The sequence below is a fragment of the Herpailurus yagouaroundi genome, unplaced genomic scaffold (genome assembly GCF_014898765.1).
Source record: "Herpailurus yagouaroundi ecotype Mexico unplaced genomic scaffold, PumYag 163, whole genome shotgun sequence".
Lineage (NCBI taxonomy): Eukaryota > Metazoa > Chordata > Mammalia > Carnivora > Felidae > Herpailurus > Herpailurus yagouaroundi.
Genome location: NW_024412404.1, coordinates 60,719,483 through 60,737,580, shown reverse-complemented (window position 1 = coordinate 60,737,580; position 18,098 = coordinate 60,719,483). Strand labels below are relative to the sequence as shown.

Sequence of the window (18,098 nt, the reverse complement as noted above, 5' to 3'; positions counted from 1 at the left end):
TGGAGGCATGGAAGCATGATGCCGACTGTGGGGCACTTGGGGGGAACGGCAGGTGGTGGACAGTCACCCGGACCTGGGTGCCTGGGTGAGAAGAACTTGTTGGCTTAAACTGGTCAAGGTCAGGATGGCAGCAGGTGCAAAGCAAAGGAGTCCCGCCTTTATCTCGAGGGCTGGGAGCAGGGAGCCATATATCGATGCTGTACTTCTGGAGGCTCAGTGTTTGGGGGCGCACGTTGGGTTGGAGCAGACAACTGGGAGCCGGCTGACTGAGCTGCGAGAGGGATGTTGAACCAGGGCGGGGCGAAGGCCAGAGGGCATAGCTGTTGGTCGGTCACCACCTGGAAAGGGGAGAACAGCCTTCAACAGTCCTCACTTGGGGGAGAACAGCCTTCCAGGGAGACTACCCTGGGGCCTAGTCCTTTTGACCTTGGAGTGACCTCCTTGGAGGGCACAAGATGAGCCCCTGATACGTGGAACTTTCATCGAGTGCCTTCTTGATGGCCAGAGGGATGTGGGCTTTGTTTAGTTTTAGTGTGAGCTCTCGCTTTCAGCGGGGACCCTTGAGATTCCCAAGAACTTTCAACGTTTCTTGCCCATGCCTGCACTGGAACTAAAGAAATCAAAACGGACAAAAGCCTTTGGCGTTGGCGGAGTTGAAAACATCCGATTCAGTGTAAAACTATCTTTGTCCGCCCCCCCCCCCACCCCCCACCTTGATGGAAACAAGTAACCATGTCGGTACGATTTGAAAAAGGAGCTTCAGTGCCCTTTGGGCTCTGTCATGGCATGTGCTCTCCGGTGTTGTCCAGGGTGGGGGAGTTGCTGACACAAACACGCGAGAATGTTCTGCCTGGGTCACCTGACTTCCGGCGCCCGGTGCTCCTGTGGCCTCCACACCCTCAGATGCCAGCCCGGATTCCAGGCCCCGTTGACTGTGCGGCACGTGACTCAGACCCAGAGGCGGAGAATTAAGGAAAATAATGAGCCGGCGAGGGCAGGCAGGCCAGCAGCCCATCTCGGCTTTTGGGGTGTCTCTTCTAAGCCCCGTAGGGTTTTTGCTCATCAGCGTTCAGTCCTGAGAAGAGAAGTTAGCTTTAAATAAACCTTAATTTTGGCAGCAAACCTCCCTGTTCTTCTTCTCGTGCCCGGGGAGGTTAGCAGACACCCGCACCTATTAGAAAGAAAAGTAGACGAGAGGTCGGGCCCGGCCGAGGCCAAGTAGGCCGTAAGGTAACCTGTGACCTGGGGCAGAAGAGCCACGTGCTGGGAATAGGGGTCCCGCCTGGTGGGTCCAACTCCCCGGCTGCCGAGGGGGCGATGGTCTGTTGACTTGCCTTAAAAGCTAGTCTGTTTTTTTTTTTTTTTTTAATTTTTTTTCAACATTTTTTTATTTATTTTTGGGACAGAGAGAGACAGAGCATGAACGGGGGAGGGGCAGAGAGAGAGGGAGACACAGAATCGGAAACAGGCTCCAGGCTCTGAGCCATCAGCCCAGAGCCCGACGCGGGGCTCGAACTCACGGACCGCGAGATCGTGACCTGGCTGAAGTCGGATGCTTAACCGACTGCGCCACCCAGGCGCCCCAAAAGCCAGTCTGTTTTCTAAACTTGTGTGAGGTTCAGGCACGTCCCTGAGCATTACAGAAAAGACTCCCAGGGCATTGGTGCTCTGAGACGCAGCCCAGGGCCCCAGCGACCACGGTGCCGCGTCAGAGCACGGTCGGCCTCGTGGCTGCTCCACGGGTGCCTGAGCGGTGACTGAGGCTTGCAGGTGTCCTGCTGGGCTTTGAACCCACGTGAAGATGCCTGGGCCAGCCCTTCCCCTGCACTTGTGAGAGAATGACCTAGCAAGCTGCTTCTGTCTGTTTCTGGGTGATCTGTGGGGCCTCAGGGAGACCCGGTGACGCCCCTCATGGAAGGCAGTGAGTGGCACGGCTGGGCTTTGGGTGCTTCTGGGGGGGCACCAGGGCCTAATTTCCAGCTCCTAGCTGTGGCAGAAGGAGAGAGCTGGGGGCCCAGGGGCTTGAACCCCCATCAGGTTGGGCCCATTGCTCATTTGGCCTCTGCTCAGGTTTCGGCCCAACCACCAGTGTGGGGGTCACGGCCAGTGGTGTCTTAGGGCCCTGGCGGAGAAGACCGTGATCCCGAGTGCCCTCTGCTTGGGAATGACCCTGGCGCACCCCACTAAGGAGATGAGAGAGAAGACGTCAGGGGCGGGGCTTCATCCCAAAGGCAGGAGGAAGGGTATGTCGCTGCGTTCACCTGTGCCCTGCGCCCTGCTCACGTGGAGCTCCTGCAGCCCCGCAAGGGAGCGCAGAAGGGCGTCTCTTTGTGGCCCCGTCAGCAGAGCTGGGGGGGAGTGTCTTGCCGTTTTGGAGAACTCGTAGGGAGGCAGCGCTGTGAAGGGTGACAGGGATTGTCGCGTGCGGCACCCGGAGCCCCATTCGGCCCCAGCGCACAGTAAAGAGGGGCCACCCTGGGAGCGCGTCTTGTGGGGTGCCGGTGATCGACAGCCTTAGGTGAGGGGTCCCTGGTCACTAGAGGTGACCAGGGCTCCAGAGTGGTGGACAGGACAGGAACCAGGTGAGAACAGCATCTGTAAGCCCTTAAGCAATTGTCTACTTTGTTTTTTCTTGAGGATTTCCTTCAGAGAGGAGTGAGCCTCTTACCGTGCAGGCCGGTACCCAGGAGCCCAGGCAGGCTGATGCTAGAAAAGGCTCCGTGGAGGAGAGACGAGGGCACGGAACAAGGATATGGGAGCCCTGGATTCTAGTCCTGCCGTTTTATTGCACTTGACTTGGAACCAGCCACTTAACCTCCCTGTGGACTGGGACTAGCTATGTCTATTTCACAGGGTGGGGAGGGGTACATAGGAGGCTGAAGTCAGAGCCCCCAGTTCGTATCCGGCTTCTCTTCACCTCGCGAGTACTTTTTTTTTTTTTTTTACTTTTATTTTAAATGTTTATTTCTCAGAGAGTGACAGAGAGACAGAGCATGAGCGGGGGAGGGGCAGTGAGAGAGAGGGAGACACAGAATCGGAAGCAGGCTCCAGGCTCCGAGCTGGCAGCACAGAGCCCGACGTGGGGCTCGAACTCGTGAGCTGCGAGATCACGACCTGAGCTGAAGTCGGACGCCCAGCCGACGGAGCCACCCAGGCGCCCCTCGCAAGTCCTTTTCGAATGCCCCCTCCTTGCAGGCATCGTGCTAAGTGCATTACGGGCACCTCACTTGGTCCTCACGTCCATCTTCAGAAGTGGGCGCCATGATGGTTCCCTCTTTATAGACGAAGAAATCGAGGTTTCACCCGGTACAGATGCCCACGTTCGTTCTGCTGGTGGGCAGTAGCCCTGGGGTTTGAACGCCCGGCTCTCTAATCTTTATTAGAGGTTGGCAAACTAAGCCCACGGGCCATATCTGGCCCGCCGCCTGTTTTTGTAAGTAAAATTTTACTGGCACACAGCCATGCCCATTTGTGTTTGCAGTGTCGATGGCCGCCTTCACGCTCCGACAGCAGAGTTGGGTGGTGGCGACAGAGACCATACGGTCTACAAAGGCTTAAGTATTTACTACCTGCCTTTTACAGGAACAGCGGGCTGGCTCTTCTCTGTATGGATGCTGTATACGCTGTCCTCTGTAGTAGCCAGTAGCCACATACAGCTATTTCAATGTTTTTCAGCTTCGTTGCGGTATAATTGACAGAATTATACGGTTATTGAGATTAATTGAGCCTCAGTGGAACGAAAAATTCAGAACTTCAGCCACACTGGCCACGCGTCAAGTGCCCAGAGGCTGCGTGCACCTGTTTGGTGTCCTATTGGACAGGGCAGGTGTGGACCCCTGCCACCATCACAGAAAATTCCATCGGATGGACGTGCGCCGCACCGTTCCCTGGTGTGTGGAAAAGCCAAACCTGAGAGAATCAAAGGTGTAGAGGAGGCGTCCCAGGGAGAGAGAGAACCACTGGCCTTTCCTGGCCCCCAAAACACAGAATTGAAAGTGAGTTCGCAGACTCAGAGGTGGCAGAGGAGCGTGTGATATGGACGGAGGGAACCTGGGTTCAGAAGAAGCTGTCCCCGCACCCCCCAGACTGCCGTCTGACCACGGGCAAGCCGCCCAGACTGCCCAGGCCACAGAGCCTGAGCATCAGTGACCAGCTGCTGTCTGAGGATCCCCCTCAGCCCTGCCCCTCTCTAGCCTGTGACCCCAGCTCCTTTCTCCACTCCCTGGCTCACCTGGGCTGGTGGCCTCATCAGCTCTTGGGTGCCTGGCCCGTCCCTGTCTCCGTCACCCACCCACCCCTGCCCCCACCACGCTGAGACGGAATGGCCATGTTTTCCACGGACACAGATAAGGAACCACTTTGCGCACTCAGAATGGCGTACCGTGCAGCTCGAGGAAGGAAGAGGCGTCCCGGCTCCCTCAGCTAGCTGGTGGCATGCGGCTTTCTCCTTAAAACGCAGTTAGCGGCCACACCGAGGCAGTTCGTTGACTGATGTGGAGCGAGGCTGAACCGTAGCCCTTGTCCTGCTTGGTGCCGACAGTCTCTGAGTAAGAATCTCTTCAGAAGCTAATTCGGGGCCAGAGGCCTTTTGAGACGGGAAAGCAAATATGGGGAACCTGGGTTTCCAGTTCACTGGACTCAGTCATAACGTATCCGTGCCAGGGCCCCCTCCCTCGCCTTCGTGCACGCCACCGGACTCTTGGGTGTAGAGGAGAGCTGTGTGCTGGTTTCCTGCTGGGCTGCCCCAGGTCCAAGGATGACTGCTCTGGGGTTTCTAATGCTGTGTGTTGTCGGGAGTCTGGTCCTCTCCTGGGAGCAGCTGGGGGTGTCGGTGTATGAGTCTGCACTAGTCTCCCCAGCTTGGACGGTGCCCGCTCCCTTCGTAGCCAGAATGGAAACTGATAAAATGCAAGAATAAGATACAGGGAAGAGCTTTCTGAAGCCTGGGCAAGTGTGAAGAAAGGGGAAAAACAGACCAGCCTGGTGGATTTAGCTGTGGAGTAGGTGCACGACCAAAGCACTCGGTAAGGAGGAAGTTGGGGTTAAGAGAATGCACACAGAGAGGTTTTGTCTCTTGCTTTAAAAAGGAAAAGAATAGCCCCGGAAGGCCAGGCTTGACTGCATGCCCGCCTCTGACACTGCTTGCCTGTAGCCAGCCACTCCCCAAATGGTCTCCTGCGCCTTCCTTCCGTAGCCAGCGGAGGGCTGAGAGCACCGCGGGTTGGGCTGGGCCCAGAATTGCTCACTGCCCTCCCAACACCCACAAGTGGGGGTGGGGGGAGATCTCACATGTGTGCAAAAAAAAAAAAATGCTGTTGCAAGTCAGTTTACAGTGGTTTTTCTACTTAGAGGGTTAGTTTTTGTTGAGCACCTACTATGTGCCAAGCACCGTGTGTACATTCTCCTCTGATTGTCCCACATCAGCTGTTGGTAATTAGCCCCTCTCTACAGGAAAGGAGCTGAGCTCCAGCCATATCCTTAAGAGCGTGGGTCCTGACCCTGGTTCGTCTTTTCCAGAGTCTGTGTCCTCAACAGCCGGTGTTATCCTCAGTCATGGACTGTGCTGCCATTTGAAAGAAATCTCTTGCTCCTCTGGCTAAGGCTCCGCAGTAAACATTTTTATCAGGGCCTGTAGGCGGACAAATAGGTTGCTCTGTGGGTTGACATTTAAGCAAACCCACTTCATCGAGCTTTCCCTTTTAATGTGTTGTTATGGTACAAGAAGTCTTCATTTGTCCCGGGCTATTTTGAAATAAAAGGCAGGAAACCCCCCTCTCATTTCTATATCTTGCGCAGAAGTCATCAAAACAGAATCCTGTGTTCTGTGCAGGACTTGTGATTGCGGAAGCAGCTGTTCTGTTCACGGTGACCCGGCCGAAGCCAGCCATCTGTAGGCGTCAGGGATCCAGAATTGTCTGTTCCATCTGCTGGGCGTACTTGCATTTGTTTAAAGTATTTGGCATGGAATCTCTTTCGTTCCCCACGTTGTGAGAGAGCCCAGAAGGGAGCCCTTCTCCTTAGGACAGGGGCAGGCTCCGGGCCCTTCTCTGCTCCTAGCGAAGCCTCGGCTCGCCCTGTACAATGGATGCCAGGCAGGGACACAACCCAGGTCGGGCACCTCCCCAAGTGGGAGGGCACTGTTGGGGATTGGGAGTTTCGTGGCACTACTCTGATGTGCTCAGGAGTTCAGACAGTCTGTGCTTTCTGGTCATTTTTGGGCCTTCAGCTAACTCAGAGTGAGCCAGGAGTGATGTAGACGGGCGTGCACGACGGTGGGGCACTGAGGCCCGGCCAGGCCGCTCGGCTCTGCCCACCGAGATGAGATGACCATACAGGTAGTTTCTGTCTGAGCAGTCAGCATCTGCTAGGCCACAGTCTGCACCCTTGTGGTCTGGGGGCCTGATGTGGTCCTCAGGCATGATTTGTTTGGCCCCCATGATGCCTTTTTTTTTTTTTTTTTAAGTTTATTTATTTTGAGAGAGACAGAGACAATGGGGGAGGGGCAGACAGTGAGGGAGAGAGACTCCCAAGCAGGCTCCCCATCGTCAGCACAGAGCCTCATGCGGGGCTCAGACTCACGAAACCGGGAGATCATGACCTGAGTTGAAACCAAGAGTCAGACGCCCAACTGACTGAGCCACCCAGGTGCCCCAGGCCCCCATGATGCTTTATGAATTTTTGCATTTCTTGACAGCATTTCAAAGCTGGGACTGTACAAAGAAGTCTGGCTTTTCAGCCCTTCCTGACAAGTCAGGAGATGAGTGATGTCACCCCGGGCCCTCTTTCCCGCACACCTGCACAGTGCTAGCCACGGCCGAGGCCGTGGCCGTCAGAGTGGCTGTCTGCTCCCCGGGACACGCCCTCTGCACACCGGCCAGTTCCCACCTGGCACTCTTCAACCATGTATGTTCCCTGCTTGGCTCTGGAAGGCACTTGAGCGTGAGACCCCTGGAGTAGACCAGACATTCTGAGGACAGATTGAGGTTTTCCGGCTCTCCGGGTCGCTTGGTGCAGGGTGAGCAGCTGTGAATGGCCCTGTGCAGTGCTCGGGGTCCTCGCCATGATCCCGCTAGGTGTTCCGCCCGCAGGTGAACCGACAGATGAGCCGGCACGGAGCCCAGGGGACTTGCTGCCTTCCTCTCAGTGGAGCACTCACCCCGCTGGGAGGATGGCCCCACAAACCGGGCTTTCCCACCCAGCGTTCACTCCAGGGTGCCCTGCGATGCCCAGCGACCCGGGGATCCTTTTTCTTTTTTTTAAAATTGTTTTAACGTTTGTTTATTTTTGAGACAGAGACAGAGCATGAACAGGGGAGGGTCAGAGAGAGAGGGAGACACAGAATCTGAAACAGGCTCCAGGCTCTGAGCCGTCAGCACAGAGCCCAACGCGGGGCTCGAACCCACAGACCGCGAGATCGTGACCTAAGCCGAAGTCGGACGCTTAACCGACTGAGCCACCCAGGCGCCCCCGGGGATCCTTTTTCTATGTCTCTCCCCACCCCCCAGCCCTATACAGTCACTCAGGTACTGAGTAATCTTTCTAGTCTAAAATGCTTCCATGATTTTAACAGCGGCTGCAGGATTTTTTTTTTTTTTTTTTAAAAACAAAGATTTAATCTTTAAATTATCTTGACAGGCAGTCGAGCTGCCACATACGAAGTAGAGAGCTTCTGCTCGTGGTAGAGAGGAAAGATTTCTTCGAATAAATGAAAACACGCTTCTCAGATTCTTCTAGCTTAGCGTCTTTGACAGAGACCCCGTGAAGCGAGTGCAAGTGAGGGGAAGATTCCCCAGGTGGCAATTTGTATTCTCCCAGAAATTGAGTTTTTCTTCTCCTGTTCCCCCAAATATTTAATATCAGTTACCTCTTTCATTTACCTTTTTTTGCTCAACCCCATTTTTCTCTCCTCTTGTGGCAAGTATCGTGCAAGCAATTTTTTTTCTCCATTTGTTTCTGACGCATTTCCCTAGACGGTCAACCTTTGGGTTTCGTAGTATCATTCCAGATATCTTGCCCCTTACGGACAAGCACTAGGTCAACTGTATCTGGATCCCTAGGTCCTGGCTCAGAGGAAGCGACTGTGGCAGGGCCCAGGCCTCCCACTCTTTCTTGACCTCACGGCCTTTTGCAAGAGACTCAGCCTCCTCCATGGGTCCCGGGTTTTTCATCTACAGTGCTGTCCTCCCCGTTCCTAGAGTTCTAGGTACCAAATGCACCAATGCACTGGTTTTCAAACTTTTGGGAGGACCGGAAGCTTCTGGAGGGCTTGTTACAACCTGATTGTTGGACCCCATTCACAGAGCGTCTGATCCAGTCATTTGGGGGGTGGGGGAGGGGACTGAAACTTCATTTCTAACAAGGTCCCAGGTGAGGCTGCCGCTGGTGGTCCAGGGACCGCACTTTTGAGAACCACTGCACGAAAACCACATGGTTGAAGCGGGTGTCAAAAGTTTTAGTGTTTACCTCAGCAAGGGGGTGGGTCAGCCTGTGCAGGTCCCAGCTAGCGACTTGAATGCCTGCTCTGGGCAACTTGTGGGTCTGATCTTCCTTTTCATCTTTGCCCTGTGCAGAGGTGCACATTTAACAAAACTTTGCATCTTATTTTCTGGGAGACTTGACCCTCGGCGCCCAAAAAGGTTTCGTTTCCAGCTGCTGTGGACCGAATGTTTGTGTCCCCCCTCAAAAATCTGTATGTCGAAACCTAGTGCCCGAGGTGGTGGTGTTAGGAGGTGGGGCCTTTGGGGGGTTTGACTGGGTCACGATGGTGGAGTCCTCGTGAATGGGATTAGTGCCCTGACGAAGGAGTCCCCAAAGTGCCCTCGTCCCTTCCGCCGCGTGAGGACACAGTGAGAAGGCGGTTCTCATCAGACACTGAATCAGCTGGCAGCATGATCTTGGACCTCCCAGTTTCCAGAACTGTGAGAAAGCAGGGTCTGTTGTTTACAAGCCACCCGGTTCATGGCGCTGTGTGAGAGCTTCACTGAGCAGACGAGGACAAGGACCATTTTCATGGAGGCTGTTCATCTCCAGACTTGCATGGTAGCAGTTGGAGGGACACTTACTCCCTACGTGTAGGTGATTCTGTCTCTCCTTGAACACCACCCGCCGTCCACCCCGGCCGTCCCTCCCTTCCTTATCCGGACCCCTGATACCAAAGGAGGCAACATTGGTGGTTTTGAGTTCTGAGCTTTGGTTTCTCAGGTTTGTTTTGCCCGTTCTCACCGGAGAAGGACCCCCCCGTTGGGTTGAGCTAACCCTGCCTCAGTGGCGCTCATCCTCTTGGGAAGCTTGCGTCCCTCATGGTGCTCATGCTCTCTGGATGCTTCTGCAGACTTCCCAGGGGTCCGCGCTCAGGCCGAGGTGCCTTTGTCTCAAGTGCCCTGAAATCAGTGTCCCCAGGGACTGGCGCGGCCGGTCCACTGACATTCCCCGGGAGCAGCCGCTCTTTCCCTGCCCCTTCTTCCCTGACAACGGAGGGGCCGCCCGGGCCGCCCGAGGTGCAGAAAGGTTGTTGCAGGTGGGGAAACCGAGGCCCAGAGCTAGGAGGGAGCACGCCTGTGTCTGTGCAGAGCCAGCCAGACTCTGGCTTGTCTGGTTGTTGGCTGCCCGCAAGGACTGGTTTTATCTCATTTTTGGTTTCACAGTGAGCCTGAGATCGCTGCTCGTGGCCTATTTTTAGCTCACGTTGGACCCCCTGGGGAGGGGGTGTTGCGTTGGTCACCGGTTCGGCTGAGCTTTACGGTTTTCCTAGCAGTTCTGTGGTGTAAAGGAGTTGTCCCTGCTTCTGCCCCTGAGTTTAAAACCTCAGGGACAATAAAGCAGTCATGGTTTGGAATGCAGCGTTTTCTGTGGGGTTTCTCTGAGGCCTTTCCCGCGGCCCCAGGTCCGCCGCCGTCCCCAGGCCAGTCCCCAGCCGCTGAGGCACACTGGCCCTTGTGCTTTTGTGCTTTCATAGCCGCGCAAACACGTGGTGAGCGCGTGCTCGGCACATGCCTTGAGCACATACTTGTAACTCTGGAGTCCGAGCCGATGGTGACACTCTCGTGTGGGGTTGTGCGTGGCCACTCCCCCTCCCCAAGGGAGAGCACAATTCTCGCATTGTGTGGCGGCGTTCTGGGTTAGCTGCGTGGGTCAGTGCAGGGGCTGCTGGTGTCCTGGCGATGGAAAGAACTGTTCTGCCCCTTTGTATCTTTACGCTGCCGTTTTTTACCAAAGCGGGAGGTTTGGGATACCTTGTCAATATCCCCCGGGGTCCCCTGACTTTGTTCAGCTAAGCAGACCACCAGCCGGTGTCCCGTGTGGGTCTGCGCGTCTCGGCCTGGTGTTCTCGCCGGCAACAGGGAGAGAAGAGGGACCGGAATGGTAGGGCGGACCCCTGAGAGCGAGGTGCGGGCCAGACGGGGTGGGGGTGGGGGCGTTGGCCCGAGGCCACCCTCCGTGGCAGAGCCTCCTGGGCCTTATGTAAGAGGGGCACCGGCATCAGCTGGACGTGTGCCTATTTGGGCCGCATGGGGCTCCTTCCTCCAGAAGCTGGAAAGGGCCTCTCAACTCCCAGCACCCCAGCTTGCTGGGGGTGTTAGACATGTGTTTACTGGCTTCCTCTTGGGATGGTCTCACCCTGTCTTTGGCTGTTGAACTCCTCTGTGTCCATTGAGGCCTGGCGCTCAGTCCACCTCCTCTAGGACACCTGCCCGGGCTATCCCTCCCCACTTGGGATTACAGCCCCCTCCTCTGTTCTGTGGCGTTTGTCATATTCTGGCATGTATTATGCCTTGTGGTACACCTGTGTGAACTTTTGGTGGGTTGTGTGAACCCGGCTGGGTGCGTCCGTCTTCCTCCTTCAGTCCCTGGCACAGCTGGTCTGGGGAGCGTTGGACTTGGGCCGAGACTGACACCGTGAGGGAGTAGTGACAAAAGAGAGGGACAGCGCAGGTTGTGTGTAGGATTTGCCCGTTAAACTAAAGTCCCCTAGAAAACACCTTGTGTTTCGGAGCATAGCCTCGCACACACATTCAGCTTTTCTTAGGCGATCCTGCCCCGTGACCCTCCTTTGCTCACCATGCGGGCTCCCAAGACCTCGGGCCTCCTTGTGCCCGGGAGACGCTGTCCCACGGGGGTGCCCTGGAAATGCTGCCTCCCAGCAGGCCCTGAGGGTGGCCAGCTCTCTCTCCTACAAGCAGAACGCGGAGGACAGAGCCTTGGGAAGGATCTTGGGCCCACATTTCTGAGAATCCTCCATGAGAAGGGCCGCTGCCCGCACAGAGGCTCTGGCGGAGGCTCTGATGAGTGTCTGTGGGGCCCCAAGGAGGCGTGAGCGTTGTCAACTACAGGGATTTTGCGCCGGCCGGATTCTGCCCACACTCTGCTGCTGTGGAACCCACACCGCTTTGAGCGCGGCCCCTCTGCGGACCGGGAGGTGTCATGCTTCGAATTAGTGTTAACAACACAATTTTGATAGCTGTGGGAAACCCTGCAAGCAAGAGAGGTCTTGATAGCTCTTGGCGCCGGGAAAGTTGCGACTTGACTTAACGTGACAAATGTGTTTTCTGATGCAGCAAACATTTCCTGAGTTGCTCTTCGTGCTGGGTACCGGGGACTCGGGGGACTAAGGCTGGGCATGTGCCCTCCAGAAGCTCACAGCCCTTGGGGGAGGCACACAGCGCTGTTTGCTTCTTGCTTCTACGATTCAAGGTGAACACTTCCTGGAGGAGGTGCTGAGTCTGAGAGATGAGAGTGGTTAGCCTGGCTGCAGGCTGTGGAGCCTGAAGGGGGCAGGGAGCAAATTTTAGCCAGAGAGACCTGCGTGAACAAGGGTCCGGACGCACGGAATAGCCTGGTGTTATCTGGGGACTTGTAAGCATTTTGTATGTGCTCAATTAAAAAAAATTGTTTTTAATTTATTCATCTTTGAGAGACAGAGACAGAGCGTGAGTGGGGGAAGAGCAGAGAGAGAGGGAGACACAGAATCTGAAGCAGGCCCCAGGCTCTGAGCTGTCAGCACAGAACCCGATGCAGATCTCGAACTCATGGACTGTGAGATCATGACCTGAGCTGAAGTCGGATGCCCAACCGACTGAGCCCCTGTGTGCCCCAGGCGCCCCTGTGTGTTTAATTTTTAAAGCAGTGACAGTAACTGTCCCCTGTCCCTGTCGCCCAGCCACACGTCTCCTTCCCTTGCTGGAGGAACTCCTGTCGTCCTTTTGTTGTGTATCTTCCCAGAGATCTTCCCTTCATGTGCAAGTGTATACAGATATGTGTATATGTAGTTTAGGTTAAAAAAATTACATATTTTTGCATAGGTTATCCTATGTGTGGTTCAAGATTTAAAACAAATAGAGTGGCTTTCCTTGAAGAGTCTCCTCTCGCTTCTGTTCCCAGCTACCTGCTTTCCCTCCTCAAAGATCGCTGATGTTAAGTGTCTTTGGTATTCTTTTTTTTTTTTAATATTTATTATTTTTGAGAGAGAGAGTGCAAGTGGGGGAGGGGCGGAGAAAGAGAGGGAGACACAGTCTGAAGCAGGCTCCAGGCTCTGAGCTGTCAGCACAGAGCCCGACGTGGGGCTTGAACTTGTGAACCGCAAGATCATGACCTGAGCCAAAGTCAGGCGCTTAACCGACTGAACCAGGCAGACACCGCTGTCTTTGGTATTCTTCCAGAGACTTCCATATCATTAGAATTATTTGTTTAGTTTTACCTAAATGGGAGCTGATGATGCTCACCGTTCTGGTCTTTTTTTTAAGTTTTTTTTTATTTTGAGAGACAGAGAGAGCGAGAGCGCATATGAAAGCAGGGGAGGGGCAGAGAGAGAATCCCAAGCAGGGCTCTACGCTGTCCGCGCAGAGCCAGATGCAGGGCTTGAACTCACGAACTGTGAGATCATGACTTGAGCTGAGGTTGGACGCTCAACTGACTGAGCACCCCCGGGCACCGCTGGTCTTTGTTTTTTCCCCGTTAGGTAGACTGGATGATGGTTTCCTTCCAGTATGTATTGAGGGCTCTCGGCCTTTGAAAAGCTGCATTTTGTCCTTTGCATGGGTGCTGTGGCATTTGTTTACCTGCCCCTACTGTTGGGCTGTTCGGTTGCTGCCCACCTTGGCTGCGGCAGCGGGTGCGTGAATTTTGGTGCACAAGCAGGACCAGCTGTAGGGGAGGTGAGTTTGGTACTACACGCTCCCGCAGCTCAAGGGTGATGGGATGGCACGGGGACTTTGCCCATGACATGTGTCAGGTTCATCTCCGTCGAGGTTGTCTCCTTCCTCTTTGCGGAAGGCAAGTCACTTTTAAGTTGGGTTCTACTGAGAGTTTGGGAGAGAAACTTTTATCCCTTTGCTGCCTGCTATCTATCAATGACCCCTCTGTGGTAGAGGCTTCACCTGGGCTCGTGAAGTGAGGCCGGCACAAGGCTGAGGTCAGCAGCATTGGGAGAGACTGCCTCTTGGGCACCTGTGCCAGGCTTAGACCCTCCTGCCACCCACAGTGGCCAGGCTGGGCAGCAGGCCGCCGAGCGGCTTTGCCAGCCTTGTCTGCTGGGGTCTTGTGGACGTGGAGGCCGCTTCTGGGCGCTTTCTAGGCTTTGTGCATATCACGGCCATAGTCAATGTTTTGTTGGTTCATTAGTAAGAGAACTGAGCAAAAGTCTGCCCAGGCAGAGAACCCTCCTAGGTGCAGGAGGGAGGGACCCCAGCATTGCTTTGTTCTTAGCCCGGAAAGTTGCGATGCCAATTTCTGAACTTCAGAAGGCCCGATTATGTTATCCTGTGACTTGTTTTTTAGAATGTGCTCTGCTTCCTAGTGTATTTTATTTTGCTTTTTACTTCACTCATGCATCAGTTGCTAATAGTTTTCACCTCCTTGGGAGGAGGGCCTGTGGCCTTGCTGCGCCTTCAAAGCCCCTCCCATCACGCATGCAGCACCAGTCGCTCAGTGCGGGCTTGTTGAACGATGAAATACAGTTTTTCAGAGATGATAACCTGCTGTTAAGTCTTCCCTGAGAGCGCCTGAAACTTGTTTTGGTGCCCGGATGCTGGCCTCTGACCGGTACCTGTTAGGTTTCACCCATTCTGATCCCATCCCCTAATGTAATCTGACAGCTTCGTTTTCTTTCTTATTAGTTCTGACTCTGAGGACGTTGCTAATCTCTACCCACCTCCCCTCGTGTCGCCCCTGGCTGGGAGCCCTGCACGTCTGGTATCTCCTCCAGACGAGGCTCCTGACCAGGGCCAGGCCCTTCCATATGATCCGAAGGCCCCTGGGGCCAGGTTTTGGGAGGTGTTCCAAGGCCAGGCCTGGCTGTGGAGTTTTGCTGCTGACTTGATGAAATGGGCTTCCTGAGAGCAAGGCAAGTCAGCTCAAAACCCGGTTCCGGTGGTTCCAGGACAGGGACAATGACAATAACAGGTCCCGGTGGTTCCAGGAGGGGGACAATGACGATAACACAACCAGAGCCGGAGCTGGGTGCATTTGGCAGGTTCTCAGGCACTTTGGGGACAAGCGGGGGAGTGAATCAGTTTCTTTTGGAGCCGTTTCTCACGGGGAGCATGATCTGCTCAGCTCTGGAAATGGGGTTAACTGTCTCAAGGCCCTTTGAGCCTCACTTAGAGCCATCAAGATCTGGGTGGAGCATTCTGGAACAGCTCAGCGGGGCTTCTAAAGCACCTTCCCCGTAAGCCAGGTGAACCTGGTTGGCTGCATCATTTCCTTTTCAGCGCCCCAAGGCCTTTGCCCTGAGTGCAAGGAGGCCCCGGTGTCCCATCCAGGGTGCTTGGAAGGAAGTGGAGGCCGGTTACAGATGAGGTGCCCCTCCCTTCTCCTGCACCCACGCCCCGCCAGAAGATAAAAATGGGGCTCCAGACCCAGGAAGCAGCTGCTCCCCAAGCTCCTTAGACCCATTCCGCGGCCAGTTCCAAGTGGCTTGGTGCAGAATGCCTGGGTTTTACCTTGCATCCAGACCTCCGGGAAGCCCTTGTGACAGGAGTCTCTTTCTCTGTCCAGACAGTCAACGGTCCGGTGTGGGTTTGGCCCTTGTGTAGACGGATGGCTGTTGCTACACAGATAGTGCCCCCCGCCCTCATCGGGGCTGTAGCCCACGGCCAGGGTGAGCTTAGTAGAGTTTGTCCCACCCTTTGGAAGCCCCCAGGGAGGTACCAGAGAGATGGCTTCGGGGATTTGACCCAAGATGCCTTGGAGTTCAGGCGTACGTGTCGTTCTAACAGACCCATCAGGCAGCTGAGTCTCTCGAAGAGTTTGGTTTTGGCAGATGATGCCGTTGTAGAACGTGTGGTGGAACTCTCAGGAGGAAGCGGGTAGAGGGGAGGAGGCGGAAGGCTTGGCGTGGATTGTCAGCCTGTCGATTAATTTCTCCACCAGACCCTGTAAAGTAGGTTGGTGATATGACTCGGTGGGATCGGGCGGGTGAAGTCCTGCCTGTAAGATGAGGTCAGGGTGTGACCTCTGAGTGGGTGGCAGGTGGGGACCCTGGTGGTTCTCGTGTCCCTACCAGTCCTCCTCGAGCCTCCTGCGTCTTCTCCAGCGTTTCACTGTGATACTTGTGATACTGTAGGGGGCCCCGGGCCCCCGAGATAAAGAGGTCGCTGCCCTCCCAGCTGTGTCCCATGATCCCTCTGTGCGGGGGCGTGGCAGTCCTGTGGGAGCAGCACTGGGGTGTGGCCGGGGTTGGGGCTGGAGTCCTTGTTCCTGCCCATGGACCTTCTGGAGCCACACAAGCATGAAGACCATGCTTGTAGCCCAGGCTGGGGGGCGGCTCATCTTGCGGGAGCAGGAGAACGTAGCCGTCTTTGGACCCCGGAAGTCTCCATAAATGTTTTGGAAAGGAAGAGGGTGTTCTCGTAGCGGAGGTGGGGGGATGAAGGTGTGGAAGCTGGTGACCGACTGACTTCCTGGGCCATCAAGAAACTCCTAATTCAGAATGTTGTCAGTGTCACTGAAAGACACCAGGCCGCCCCTGTGTGCTTCGGGACTGAGCTTGGAACATGCACTCGTACGACAGTCCTGTCTCTGGTCCTTCAGGATGTAAGAGAGAGGGGCGGGCTCTGCAACCACACCTCCCCCAGCCTCCAGTTACCTGGTATTACCTGCCCCTGGGATTGCTAACACATCAGAACGTCAGGGTGGCTTCCTGCTTCCTGCTTTGCCGTGTGGGAGGTGATAGTTGAGGCTGTGCAGCGAGTGAGGATTTGGCCTTTGCTGCTGTCCAGCGTCCCGGGACCTTGAACATGACAGGTTAGCTCCGAGCAGGACCAGGAAGGCGGCCTGCACACAGCCCTCCACAGCGGTTGCTCCTTCCGCTCTTACCATCCTTTCTCACAGCTCACAGCCCTCAGATCCGTGGTTGAGACTCAGACACACTCAGTTCCCATTTGCATGTCACAGGCGAGGAAACTGAGGCTCAGAGAGGTAGAATGACCTGGCAGGTGGCTTGCACGCACACGCTCGCTAGTCAGAAATAATGACTCCCGTTTGACAGGGGAGGGAACTGAGGCCCAGAGAGGGAATGTGGCTTGGCCAGCAGGCAGCGCGGCTCAGGGGCAGAGCCGACGCCAGAATCCATGTTTCCTCTGAGCCCTGCTGGCTCCGCCCAGAGCACACTGCCTCTTATAGGGGCTTCTCTATATAGACTTTTGATTTTGTTTAAAAAAAAAAAAAAAAAAATTTTTTTTTTTTTAAACTCTTCACGTCTTTTGGTTTTTAATCATGGTTTGATTAAATTCGCTGTACTCGTAAACAGGTCTGACTGAAGAACAGGTCATGGTCGTCTTAGGCTAAGTGGCTTAACGTTTCAGTAGATTATCTTTGGGGCCCTTGCTGTGTCTCCCTGTCCCCTGCTCTCTGCCTTCCTCTCCTTCACCCTGGTTTGCAGGCGAAGCTGGTGTCTGCTTCTGTGCTCAGTAAGTACCGGTCCTCTCCCCGGCCTTCGTTCCCTTCCTTCTGAGTTTGCTCAGCAAGTTCTAGCCCGCAGCACGCTCTTCTCTCGCGGCGTCTGGTGGGTTAACGTGGCAGGAACGGTAGTGAGCGTTGCCCGAGAGCTCGTAGGAAACGTGTCTGTCGGTTCTCATTGATAAACGAGCCCCTGACAAGTTATGCATGCAGTTGGCTTTGGTTTCAAGAAGCAACACCGGCTGTGGCGTTCCCATGTTCAGCTTTGTTTTGGCTCTGGGTCTCGACGCTTTCGCGTCCCCGAATAATGTCACTCTCTCCCCGCCCCCACCTCGAAATGTTATTTGCTTAAAACCCCAGAAAATCCCTACGACACTGAGAATGACTGTGTAAAGTCCCAGAGAACAGAGTCCCGATTTGGTTCAGGGGCTCATTGTGCGGTTTGGTTTTCTCCCCTTGAGTAAGACGGTCTTGTAAGGGAGCTCGGGTGGGTCTGTTCTGCCAAGGGCACAGGGTGGGTTCCTTTCTAGTCAGGTAATGTGACTGCCAGTCCTTCTGCAAACGTGGACCCTTGGTGGCCTCTGATTACCTGAAGGACTAGGCCAGGGAAGGTGTGTTCATCTCCGTTGCGAAGAAAAGTAACCTCCAGGGACGCGCCTTGCTTTGGGGTGAGGGCTGGGGTGGGGTGAGCACGCCCTCTGTGAGGAGCAGGTGCTTGAGTTTTGCGGCAAGAAAGTATCTCTTCTCCCCTGAGAGTGTGATGCAGGCCTGTGCCACCTGTGAGGCTTCAGGCCATTTTGCCTCTGGGGGCCTGCTTTCCTCACCTGTCACATGCAAATGGAACCCTGAGTGAGCATAAAAATCAGTAGCGGACTTGGAGGTCCAGCAGCCCCATCCCAGGAGCGAGGGGCTGGGGGGGATTCCTATTTCCTGCTCCCAGCAGCTCGTGCCGTGGCCGTGGCCGTTGAGGACGTGATCTTTGTTAGATAGTTTATAAGCATCTAGGAAGGGCCTACACAATGCTTGGAATTGTGCTCACCTGTGGCCTTGCGTGCCTGTAGGGACATTCTCTAAGGGCCCCCACCTTCCGGAGTCTTCCCTCCTTAACCTTCCACCTGAGGTGGGCAGGACCAGGATCCCTTCTTACAGATTACAGAGGATGAGAGTGAGCTTAGCAAAATTGCGTAGCTCGCCCAGGGCTCCAT

At 55.1% G+C, this 18,098-nt stretch overlaps 1 protein-coding gene across 1 annotated transcript in view; it reads left to right on the top strand.

The window, feature by feature from the left end:
• Window positions 1-16,808: 16,808 nt before the first annotated feature.
• FAM53B (family with sequence similarity 53 member B) overlaps window positions 16,809-18,098 on the top strand; it is an 85,681-nt gene continuing 84,391 nt past the window's right edge. The window contains exon 1 of the mRNA XM_040486705.1: window positions 16,809-16,904. The gene's annotated coding sequence lies outside the window, so the exon portion shown is untranslated. The remainder of the gene's footprint in view (window positions 16,905-18,098) is intronic.